The sequence below is a fragment of the Astyanax mexicanus genome, chromosome 3 (assembly GCF_023375975.1).
Source record: "Astyanax mexicanus isolate ESR-SI-001 chromosome 3, AstMex3_surface, whole genome shotgun sequence".
NCBI lineage: Eukaryota > Metazoa > Chordata > Actinopteri > Characiformes > Acestrorhamphidae > Astyanax > Astyanax mexicanus.
The window spans coordinates 29,028,277-29,037,691 of record NC_064410.1 but is presented as its reverse complement, the minus strand read 5'-3'; the positions used below and the strand labels follow the sequence as shown (position 1 = coordinate 29,037,691).

The window sequence follows — 9,415 nt, the reverse complement described above, 5'->3', positions numbered from 1 at the left end:
TACTAAGACAAAATGCAACATGTGCTTCCATATGGATCGTATACAATGAGTTTATCAAGTTGTTTCTGTAGTGTTGTGTTAATCACGTTCGCCTAACACGCGAAAGGTCCTTGGTTCGAAACCAGGCTTAAACATGTTTTTCCTGTCTTGATTCTGTCCCATCAAACTGTACAGTTTCTACAAGTTCTTCTACTAAGACAAAATGCAATACGTGCTTCCATGTTGACCTAATGCAGTGACGTAAACCATTTGTTTCTGTAGTGTAGTGGTTATCACGTTCACCTAACACGCGAAAGGTCCCTGGTTCGAAACCAGGCAGAAACAAGACTTTTCTATCTTGATTCTGTCCCATCAAACTGTACATTTTCTACAAGTTCTTGTACTAAGACAAAATGCAATATGTGCTTCCATATGGATCGTATACAATGAGTTTATCAAGTTGTTTCTGTAGTGTAGTGGTTATCACGTTCGCCTCACTCACAAAAGGTTCCTGGTCCGAAACCAGGCAGAAACAGGGCTTTTCTATCTTGATTCTGTCCCATCAAACTGTACAATTTCTACAAGTTCTCATACTAAGACAAAATGCAATATGTGCTTCCATGCGGATCGTATACAATGCATTTATCAAGTTGTTTCTGTAGTGTAGTGGTTATCACGTTCGCCTCACACGCGAAAGGTCCCTGGTTCGAAACCAGGCAGGAACAGGCTTTTTCTGTCTTGATTCTGTCCCATCAAACTGTACAATTTCTACAAGTTCTCATACTAAGACAAAATGCAATATGTGCTTCCATGTGGACCTAATACAGTGAAAAAAAGCAGTTGTTTCTGTAGTGTAGTGGTTATCACGTTAGCCTCACACGCGAAAGGTCCCTGGTTCGAAACCAGGCAGAAACAGGCTTTTTCTGTCTTGATTCTGTCCCATCAAACTGTAAAGTTTCTACAAGTCCTCTTACTAAGACAAAATGCAATATGTGCTTCCATGTGGGTCTTATGCAATCACAGAAAGCAGTTGTTTCTGTAGTGTAGTGGTTATCACGTTCGCCTAACACGCGAAAGGTCCCTGGTTCGAAACCAGGCAGAAACACGTTTTTCCTGTCTTGATTCTGTCCAATCAAACTGTACAGTTTCTACAATTTGTCGTACTAAGACAAAATGCAACATGTGCTTCCATATGGATCGTATACAATGAGTTTATCAAGTTGTTTCTGTAGTGTTGTGTTAATCACGTTCGCCTCACGCGCGAAAGGTCCCTGGTTCGAAACCAGGCTGAAACATGTTTTTCCTGTCTTGATTCTGTCCCATCAAACTGTACAGTTTCTACAAGTTCTTCTACTAAGACAAAATGCAATACGTGCTTCCATGTTGACCTAATGCAGTGACGTAAACCAGTTGTTTCTGTAGTGTAGTGGTTATCATGTTCACCTAACACGCGAAAGGTCCCTGGTTCGAAACCAGGCAGAAACAAGACTTTTCTATCTTGTTTCTGTCCCATCAAACTGTACATTTTCTACAAGTTCTTGTACTAAGACAAAATGCAATATGTGCTTCCATATGGATCGTATACAATGAGTTTATCAAGTTGTTTCTGTAGTGTAGTGGTTATCACGTTCGCCTCACTCACAAAAGGTCACTGGTTCGAAACCAGGCAGAAACAGGGCTTTTCTATCTTGATTCTGTCCCATCAAACTGTACAATTTCTACAAGTTCTCATACTAAGACAAAATGCAATATGTGCTTCCATGCGGATCGTATACAATGCATTTATCAAGTTGTTTCTGTAGTGTAGTGGTTATCACGTTCGCCTAACACGCGAAAGGTCCCTGGTTCGAAACCAGGCAGGAACAGGCTTTTTCTGTCTTGATTCTGTCCCATCAAACTGTACAATTTCTACAAGTTCTCATACTAAGACAAAATGCAATATGTGCTTCCATGTGGATCGTATACCATGAGTTTATCAAGTTGTTTCTGTAGTGTAGTGGTTATCACGTTCGCCTAACACGCGAAAGGTCCCTGGTTCGAAACCAGGCAGAAACAGGCTTTTTCTGTCTTGATTCTGTCCCATCAAACTGTAAATTTTCTGCAAGTTCTCTTACTAAGACAAAATGCAATATGTGCTTCCATGTGGGCCTAATGCATTGAGTTAAACCAGTTGTTTCTGTAGTGTAGTGGTTATCACGTTCGCCTCACTCACAAAAGGTCACTGGTTCGAAACCAGGCAGAAACAGGGCTTTTCTATCTTGATTCTGTCCCATCAAACTGTACAATTTCTACAAGTTCTCATACTAAGACAAAATGCAATATGTGCTTCCATGTGGATCGTATACAATGCATTTATCAAGTTTTTTCTGTAGTGTAGTGGTTATCACGTTCGCCTAACACGCGAAAGGTCCCTGGTTCGAAACCAGGCAGGAACAGGCTTTTTCTGTCTTGATTCTGTCCCATCAAACTGTACAATTTCTACAAGTTCTCATACTAAGACAAAATGCAATATGTGCTTCCATGTGGACCTAATACAGTGAAAAAAAGCAGTTGTTTCTGTAGTGTAGTGGTTATCACGTTAGCCTCACACGCGAAAGGTCCCTGGTTCGAAACCAGGCAGAAACAGGCTTTTTCTGTCTTGATTCTGTCCCATCAAACTGTAAAGTTTCTACAAGTTCTCTTACTAAGACAAAATGCAATATGTGCTTCCATGTGGGTCTTATGCAATCACTGAAAGCAGTTGTTTCTGTAGTGTAGTGGTTATCACGTTCGCCTAACACACGAAAGGTCCCTGGTTCGAAACCAGGCAGAAACACGTTTTTCCTGTCTTGATTCTGTCCAATCAAACTGTACAGTTTCTACAATTTGTCGTACTAAGACAAAATGCAACATGTGCTTCCATATGGATCGTATACAATGAGTTTATCAAGTTGTTTCTGTAGTGTTGTGTTAATCACGTTCGCCTCACGCGCGAAAGGTCCCTGGTTCGAAACCAGGCAGAAACAGCACTTTTCTATCTTGATTCTGTCCCATCAAACTGTACAGTTTCTACAAGTTCTCTTACTAAGACAAAATGCAATATGTGCTTCAATGTGGGCCTAATGCATTGAGTTAAACCAGTTGTTTCTGAAGTGTAGTGGTTATCACGTTCGCCTCACACGCGAAAGGTCCCTGGTTCGAAACCAGGCAGAAACAAGACTTTTCTATCTTGATTCTGTCCCATCAAACTGTACATTTTCTACTAGTTGTTGTACTAAGACAAAATGCAATATGTGCTTCCATGTGGATCGTATACCATGAGTTTATCAAGTTGTTTCTGTAGTGTAGTGGTTATCACGTTCGCCTAACACGCGAAAGGTCCCTGGTTCGAAACCAGGCAGAAACAGGCTTTTTCTGTCTTGATTCTGTCCCATCAAACTGTAAATTTTCTGCAAGTTCTCTTACTAAGACAAAATGCAATATGTGCTTCCATGTGGGCCTAATGCCTTGAGTTAAACCAGTTGTTTCTGTAGTGTAGTGGTTATCACGTTCGCCTCACTCACAAAAGGTCACTGGTTCGAAACCAGGCAGAAACAGGGCTTTTCTATCTTGATTCTGTCCCATCAAACTGTACAATTTCTACAAGTTCTCATACTAAGACAAAATGCAATATGTGCTTCCATGCGGATCGTATACAATGCATTTATCAAGTTTTTTCTGTAGTGTAGTGGTTATCACGTTCGCCTAACACGCGAAAGGTCCCTGGTTCGAAACCAGGCAGGAACAGGCTTTTTCTGTCTAGATTCTGTCCCATCAAACTGTACAATTTCTACAAGTTCTCATACTAAGACAAAATGCAATATGTGCTTCCATGTGGACCTAATACAGTGAAAAAAAGCAGTTGTTTCTGTAGTGTAGTGGTTATCACGTTAGCCTCACACGCGAAAGGTCCCTGGTTCGAAACCAGGCAGAAACAGGCTTTTTCTGTCTTGATTCTGTCCCATCAAACTGTAAAGTTTCTACAAGTTCTCTTACTAAGACAAAATGCAATATGTGCTTCCATGTGGGTCTTATGCAATCACTGAAAGCAGTTGTTTCTGTAGTGTAGTGGTTATCACGTTCGCCTAACACGCGAAAGGTCCCTGGTTCGAAACCAGGCAGAAACACGTTTTTCCTGTCTTGATTCTGTCCAATCAAACTGTACAGTTTCTACAATTTGTCGTACTAAGACAAAATGCAACATGTGCTTCCATATGGATCGTATACAATGAGTTTATCAAGTTGTTTCTGTAGTGTTGTGTTAATCACGTTCGCCTCACGCGCGAAAGGTCCCTGGTTCGAAACCAGGCAGAAACAGCACTTTTCTATCTTGACTCTGTCCCATCAAACTGTACAGTTTCTACAAGTTCTCTTACTAAGACAAAATGCAATATGTGCTTCAATGTGGGCCTAATGCATTGAGTTAAACCAGTTGTTTCTGTAGTGTAGTGGTTATCACGTTCACCTCACTCGCGAAAGGTCCCTGGTTCGAAACCAGGCAGAAACAAGACTTTTCTATCTTGATTCTGTCCCATCAAACTGTACATTTTCTACTAGTTGTTGTACTAAGACAAAATGCAATATGTGCTTCCATGTGGATCGTATACCATGAGTTTATCAAGTTGTTTCTGTAGTGTAGTGGTTATCACGTTCGCCTAACACGCGAAAGGTCCCTGGTTCGAAACCAGGCAGAAACAGGCTTTTTCTGTCTTGATTCTGTCCCATCAAACTGTAAATTTTCTGCAAGTTCTCTTACTAAGACAAAATGCAATATGTGCTTCAATGTGGGCCTAATGCATTGAGTTAAACCAGTTGTTTCTGTAGTGTAGTGGTTAACACGTTCGCCTCACACGCGAAAGGTCCCTGGTTCGAAACCAGGCAGAAACAAGACTTTTCTATCTTGGTTCTGTCCCATCAAACTGTACATTTTCTACAAGTTGTCGTACTAAGACAAAATGCAATATGTGCTTCCATGCAGATCGTATACAATGCGTTTATCAAGCTGTTTCTGTAGTGTAGTGGTTATTACGTTCGCCTAACACGCGAAAGCTCCTTGGTTCGAAACCAGGCAGAAACAGGCCTTTTCTATCTTAATTCTGTCCCATCAAACTGTACATTTTCTACAAGTTGTAGTACTAAGACAAAATGCAATATGTGCTTCCATGCGGATCGTATACAATGAGTTTATCAAGTTGTTTCTGTAGTGTAGTGGTTATCACGTTCGCCTCACTCACAAAAGGTTCCTGGTCCGAAACCAGGCAGAAACAGGGCTTTTCTATCTTGATTCTGTCCCATCAAACTGTACAATTTCTACAAGTTCTCATACTAAGACAAAATGCAATATGTGCTTCCATGCGGATCGTATACAATGCATTTATCAAGTTGTTTCTGTAGTGTAGTGGTTATCACGTTCGCCTCACACGCGAAAGGTCCCTGGTTCGAAACCAGGCAGGAACAGGCTTTTTCTGTCTTGATTCTGTCCCATCAAACTGTACAATTTCTACAAGTTCTCATACTAAGACAAAATGCAATATGTGCTTCCATGTGGACCTAATACAGTGTAAAAAAGCAGTTGTTTCTGTAGTGTAGTGGTTATCACGTTAGCCTCACACGCGAAAGGTCCCTGGTTCGAAACCAGGCAGAAACAGGCTTTTTCTGTCTTGATTCTGTCCCATCAAACTGTAAAGTTTCTACAAGTCCTCTTACTAAGACAAAATGCAATATGTGCTTCCATGTGGGTCTTATGCAATCACAGAAAGCAGTTGTTTCTGTAGTGTAGTGGTTATCACGTTCGCCTAACACGCGAAAGGTCCCTGGTTCGAAACCAGGCAGAAACACGTTTTTCCTGTCTTGATTCTGTCCAATCAAACTGTACAGTTTCTACAATTTGTCGTACTAAGACAAAATGCAACATGTGCTTCCATATGGATCGTATACAATGAGTTTATCAAGTTGTTTCTGTAGTGTTGTGTTAATCACGTTCGCCTCACGCGCGAAAGGTCCCTGGTTCGAAACCAGGCTGAAACATGTTTTTCCTGTCTTGATTCTGTCCCATCAAACTGTACAGTTTCTACAAGTTCTTCTACTAAGACAAAATGCAATACGTGCTTCCATGTTGACCTAATGCAGTGACGTAAACCAGTTGTTTCTGTAGTGTAGTGGTTATCATGTTCACCTAACACGCGAAAGGTCCCTGGTTCGAAACCAGGCAGAAACAAGACTTTTCTATCTTGTTTCTGTCCCATCAAACTGTACATTTTCTACAAGTTCTTGTACTAAGACAAAATGCAATATGTGCTTCCATATGGATCGTATACAATGAGTTTATCAAGTTGTTTCTGTAGTGTAGTGGTTATCACGTTCGCCTCACTCACAAAAGGTCACTGGTTCGAAACCAGGCAGAAACAGGGCTTTTCTATCTTGATTCTGTCCCATCAAACTGTACAATTTCTACAAGTTCTCATACTAAGACAAAATGCAATATGTGCTTCCATGCGGATCGTATACAATGCATTTATCAAGTTGTTTCTGTAGTGTAGTGGTTATCACGTTCGCCTAACACGCGAAAGGTCCCTGGTTCGAAACCAGGCAGGAACAGGCTTTTTCTGTCTTGATTCTGTCCCATCAAACTGTACAATTTCTACAAGTTCTCATACTAAGGCAAAATGCAATATGTGCTTCCATGTGGACCTAATACAGTGAAAAAAAGCAGTTGTTTCTGTAGTGTAGTGGTTATCACGTTAGCCTCACACGCGAAAGGTCCCTGGTTGGAAACCAGGCAGAAACAGGCTTTTTCTGTCTTGATTCTGTCCCATCAAACTGTAAAGTTTCTACAAGTTCTCTTACTAAGACAAAATGCAATATGTGCTTCCATGTGGGTCTTATGCAATCACTGAAAGCAGTTGTTTCTGTAGTGTAGTGGTTATCACGTTCGCCTAACACGCGAAAGGTCCCTGGTTCGAAACCAGGCAGAAACACGTTTTTCCTGTCTTGATTCTGTCCAATCAAACTGTACAGTTTCTACAATTTGTCGTACTAAGACAAAATGCAACATGTGCTTCCATATGGATCGTATACAATGAGTTTATCAAGTTGTTTCTGTAGTGTTGTGTTAATCACGTTCGCCTCACGCGCGAAAGGTCCCTGGTTCGAAACCAGGCAGAAACAGCACTTTTCTATCTTGATTCTGTCCCATCAAACTGTACAGTTTCTACAAGTTCTCTTACTAAGACAAAATGCAATATGTGCTTCAATGTGGGCCTAATGCATTGAGTTAAACCAGTTGTTTCTGTAGTGTAGTGGTTATCACGTTCGCCTCACACGCGAAAGGTCCCTGGTTCGAAACCAGGCAGAAACAAGACTTTTCTATCTTGATTCTGTCCCATCAAACTGTACATTTTCTACTAGTTGTTGTACTAAGACAAAATGCAATATGTGCTTCCATGTGGATCGTATACCATGAGTTTATCAAGTTGTTTCTGTAGTGTAGTGGTTATCACGTTCGCCTAACACGCGAAAGGTCCCTGGTTCGAAACCAGGCAGAAACAGGCTTTTTCTGTCTTGATTCTGTCCCATCAAACTGTAAATTTTCTGCAAGTTCTCTTACTAAGACAAAATGCAATATGTGCTTCCATGTGGGCCTAATGCATTGAGTTAAACCAGTTGTTTCTGTAGTGTAGTGGTTATCACGTTCGCCTCACTCACAAAAGGTCACTGGTTCGAAACCAGGCAGAAACAGGGCTTTTCTATCTTGATTCTGTCCCATCAAACTGTACAATTTCTACAAGTTCTCATACTAAGACAAAATGCAATATGTGCTTCCATGCGGATCATATACAATGCATTTATCAAGTTTTTTCTGTAGTGTAGTGGTTATCACGTTCGCCTAACACGCGAAAGGTCCCTGGTTCGAAACCAGGCAGGAACAGGCTTTTTCTGTCTTGATTCTGTCCCATCAAACTGTACAATTTCTACAAGTTCTCATACTAAGACAAAATGCAATATGTGCTTCCATGTGGACCTAATACAGTGAAAAAAAGCAGTTGTTTCTGTAGTGTAGTGGTTATCACGTTAGCCTCACACGCGAAAGGTCCCTGGTTCGAAACCAGGCAGAAACAGGCTTTTTCTGTCTTGATTCTGTCCCATCAAACTGTAAAGTTTCTACAAGTTCTCTTACTAAGACAAAATGCAATATGTGCTTCCATGTGGGTCTTATGCAATCACTGAAAGCAGTTGTTTCTGTAGTGTAGTGGTTATCACGTTCGCCTAACACGCGAAAGGTCCCTGGTTCGAAACCAGGCAGAAACACGTTTTTCCTGTCTTGATTCTGTCCAATCAAACTGTACAGTTTCTACAATTTGTCGTACTAAGACAAAATGCAACATGTGCTTCCATATGGATCGTATACAATGAGTTTATCAAGTTGTTTCTGTAGTGTTGTGTTAATCACGTTCGCCTCACGCGCGAAAGGTCCCTGGTTCGAAACCAGGCAGAAACAGCACTTTTCTATCTTGATTCTGTCCCATCAAACTGTACAGTTTCTACAAGTTCTCTTACTAAGACAAAATGCAATATGTGCTTCAATGTGGGCCTAATGCATTGAGTTAAACCAGTTGTTTCTGTAGTGTAGTGGTTATCACGTTCGCCTCACACGCGAAAGGTACCTGGTTCGAAACCAGGCAGAAACAAGACTTTTCTATCTTGATTCTGTCCCATCAAACTGTACATTTTCTACTAGTTGTTGTACTAAGACAAAATGCAATATGTGCTTCCATGTGGATCGTATACCATGAGTTTATCAAGTTGTTTCTGTAGTGTAGTGGTTATCACGTTCGCCTAACACGCGAAAGGTCCCTGGTTCGAAACCAGGCAGAAACAGGCTTTTTCTGTCTTGATTCTGTCCCATCAAACTGTAAATTTTCTGCAAGTTCTCTTACTAAGACAAAATGCAATATGTGCTTCCATGTGGGCCTAATGCATTGAGTTAAACCAGTTGTTTCTGTAGTGTAGTGGTTATCACGTTCGCCTCACACGCGAAAGGTCCCTGGTTCGAAACCAGGCAGAAACAAGACTTTTCTATCTTGATTCTGTCCCATCAAACTGTACATTTTCTACAAGTTGTCGTACTAAGACAAAATGCAATATGTGCTTCCATGCGGATCGTATACAATGCATTTATCAAGTTGTTTTTGCAGTGTAGTGGTTATCACGTTCGCCTCACACGCGAAAGGTCCCTGGTTCGAAACCAGGCAGAAACAGAACTCTTCTATCTTGATTCTGTCCCATCAAACATTACATTTTCTACAAGTTCTTGTACTAAGACAAAATGCAATATGTGCTTCCATGTGGGTCTTATGCAATCACTGAAAGCAGTTGTTTCAGTAGTGTAGTGGTTATCACGTTCGCCTAACACGCGAAA

General features: G+C 41.1%; 29 non-coding genes across 29 annotated transcripts; all 29 read left to right on the top strand.

Annotated features, from left to right (window-relative positions):
- The first annotated feature begins 251 nt into the window (after positions 1-251).
- On the top strand, positions 252-324 carry trnav-aac (transfer RNA valine (anticodon AAC)). Its single transcript has one exon. It is a non-coding gene; the product is annotated as a tRNA-Val (tRNA).
- Positions 325-631: 307 nt separating this feature from the next.
- trnav-cac (transfer RNA valine (anticodon CAC)) lies at positions 632-704 on the top strand. The gene has a single exon. It is a non-coding gene; the product is annotated as a tRNA-Val (tRNA).
- Positions 705-821: 117 nt separating this feature from the next.
- On the top strand, positions 822-894 carry trnav-cac (transfer RNA valine (anticodon CAC)). The gene has a single exon. It is a non-coding gene; the product is annotated as a tRNA-Val (tRNA).
- A 117-nt stretch (positions 895-1,011) lies between these two features.
- On the top strand, positions 1,012-1,084 carry trnav-aac (transfer RNA valine (anticodon AAC)). Its single transcript has one exon. It is a non-coding gene; the product is annotated as a tRNA-Val (tRNA).
- Positions 1,085-1,771: 687 nt separating this feature from the next.
- trnav-aac (transfer RNA valine (anticodon AAC)) lies at positions 1,772-1,844 on the top strand. The gene has a single exon. It is a non-coding gene; the product is annotated as a tRNA-Val (tRNA).
- Positions 1,845-1,961: 117 nt separating this feature from the next.
- On the top strand, positions 1,962-2,034 carry trnav-aac (transfer RNA valine (anticodon AAC)). The gene has a single exon. It is a non-coding gene; the product is annotated as a tRNA-Val (tRNA).
- A 497-nt stretch (positions 2,035-2,531) lies between these two features.
- trnav-cac (transfer RNA valine (anticodon CAC)) lies at positions 2,532-2,604 on the top strand. Its single transcript has one exon. It is a non-coding gene; the product is annotated as a tRNA-Val (tRNA).
- A 117-nt stretch (positions 2,605-2,721) lies between these two features.
- On the top strand, positions 2,722-2,794 carry trnav-cac (transfer RNA valine (anticodon CAC)). Its single transcript has one exon. It is a non-coding gene; the product is annotated as a tRNA-Val (tRNA).
- Positions 2,795-3,101: 307 nt separating this feature from the next.
- Positions 3,102-3,174, top strand: trnav-cac (transfer RNA valine (anticodon CAC)). Its single transcript has one exon. It is a non-coding gene; the product is annotated as a tRNA-Val (tRNA).
- Positions 3,175-3,291: 117 nt separating this feature from the next.
- On the top strand, positions 3,292-3,364 carry trnav-aac (transfer RNA valine (anticodon AAC)). The gene has a single exon. It is a non-coding gene; the product is annotated as a tRNA-Val (tRNA).
- Positions 3,365-3,861: 497 nt separating this feature from the next.
- Positions 3,862-3,934, top strand: trnav-cac (transfer RNA valine (anticodon CAC)). Its single transcript has one exon. It is a non-coding gene; the product is annotated as a tRNA-Val (tRNA).
- Positions 3,935-4,051: 117 nt separating this feature from the next.
- trnav-aac (transfer RNA valine (anticodon AAC)) lies at positions 4,052-4,124 on the top strand. The gene has a single exon. It is a non-coding gene; the product is annotated as a tRNA-Val (tRNA).
- Positions 4,125-4,431: 307 nt separating this feature from the next.
- On the top strand, positions 4,432-4,504 carry trnav-cac (transfer RNA valine (anticodon CAC)). The gene has a single exon. It is a non-coding gene; the product is annotated as a tRNA-Val (tRNA).
- Positions 4,505-4,621: 117 nt separating this feature from the next.
- On the top strand, positions 4,622-4,694 carry trnav-cac (transfer RNA valine (anticodon CAC)). Its single transcript has one exon. It is a non-coding gene; the product is annotated as a tRNA-Val (tRNA).
- Positions 4,695-4,811: 117 nt separating this feature from the next.
- On the top strand, positions 4,812-4,884 carry trnav-cac (transfer RNA valine (anticodon CAC)). Its single transcript has one exon. It is a non-coding gene; the product is annotated as a tRNA-Val (tRNA).
- Positions 4,885-5,381: 497 nt separating this feature from the next.
- On the top strand, positions 5,382-5,454 carry trnav-cac (transfer RNA valine (anticodon CAC)). The gene has a single exon. It is a non-coding gene; the product is annotated as a tRNA-Val (tRNA).
- Positions 5,455-5,571: 117 nt separating this feature from the next.
- On the top strand, positions 5,572-5,644 carry trnav-cac (transfer RNA valine (anticodon CAC)). Its single transcript has one exon. It is a non-coding gene; the product is annotated as a tRNA-Val (tRNA).
- A 117-nt stretch (positions 5,645-5,761) lies between these two features.
- Positions 5,762-5,834, top strand: trnav-aac (transfer RNA valine (anticodon AAC)). The gene has a single exon. It is a non-coding gene; the product is annotated as a tRNA-Val (tRNA).
- Positions 5,835-6,521: 687 nt separating this feature from the next.
- On the top strand, positions 6,522-6,594 carry trnav-aac (transfer RNA valine (anticodon AAC)). The gene has a single exon. It is a non-coding gene; the product is annotated as a tRNA-Val (tRNA).
- A 307-nt stretch (positions 6,595-6,901) lies between these two features.
- On the top strand, positions 6,902-6,974 carry trnav-aac (transfer RNA valine (anticodon AAC)). Its single transcript has one exon. It is a non-coding gene; the product is annotated as a tRNA-Val (tRNA).
- Positions 6,975-7,281: 307 nt separating this feature from the next.
- trnav-cac (transfer RNA valine (anticodon CAC)) lies at positions 7,282-7,354 on the top strand. The gene has a single exon. It is a non-coding gene; the product is annotated as a tRNA-Val (tRNA).
- Positions 7,355-7,471: 117 nt separating this feature from the next.
- Positions 7,472-7,544, top strand: trnav-cac (transfer RNA valine (anticodon CAC)). The gene has a single exon. It is a non-coding gene; the product is annotated as a tRNA-Val (tRNA).
- A 304-nt stretch (positions 7,545-7,848) lies between these two features.
- On the top strand, positions 7,849-7,924 carry trnav-aac (transfer RNA valine (anticodon AAC)). The gene has a single exon. It is a non-coding gene; the product is annotated as a tRNA-Val (tRNA).
- A 117-nt stretch (positions 7,925-8,041) lies between these two features.
- trnav-cac (transfer RNA valine (anticodon CAC)) lies at positions 8,042-8,114 on the top strand. Its single transcript has one exon. It is a non-coding gene; the product is annotated as a tRNA-Val (tRNA).
- A 117-nt stretch (positions 8,115-8,231) lies between these two features.
- Positions 8,232-8,304, top strand: trnav-aac (transfer RNA valine (anticodon AAC)). The gene has a single exon. It is a non-coding gene; the product is annotated as a tRNA-Val (tRNA).
- Positions 8,305-8,611: 307 nt separating this feature from the next.
- trnav-cac (transfer RNA valine (anticodon CAC)) lies at positions 8,612-8,684 on the top strand. Its single transcript has one exon. It is a non-coding gene; the product is annotated as a tRNA-Val (tRNA).
- A 117-nt stretch (positions 8,685-8,801) lies between these two features.
- On the top strand, positions 8,802-8,874 carry trnav-aac (transfer RNA valine (anticodon AAC)). The gene has a single exon. It is a non-coding gene; the product is annotated as a tRNA-Val (tRNA).
- Positions 8,875-8,991: 117 nt separating this feature from the next.
- trnav-cac (transfer RNA valine (anticodon CAC)) lies at positions 8,992-9,064 on the top strand. Its single transcript has one exon. It is a non-coding gene; the product is annotated as a tRNA-Val (tRNA).
- A 117-nt stretch (positions 9,065-9,181) lies between these two features.
- On the top strand, positions 9,182-9,254 carry trnav-cac (transfer RNA valine (anticodon CAC)). The gene has a single exon. It is a non-coding gene; the product is annotated as a tRNA-Val (tRNA).
- The last annotated feature ends 161 nt before the right edge of the window (positions 9,255-9,415 follow it).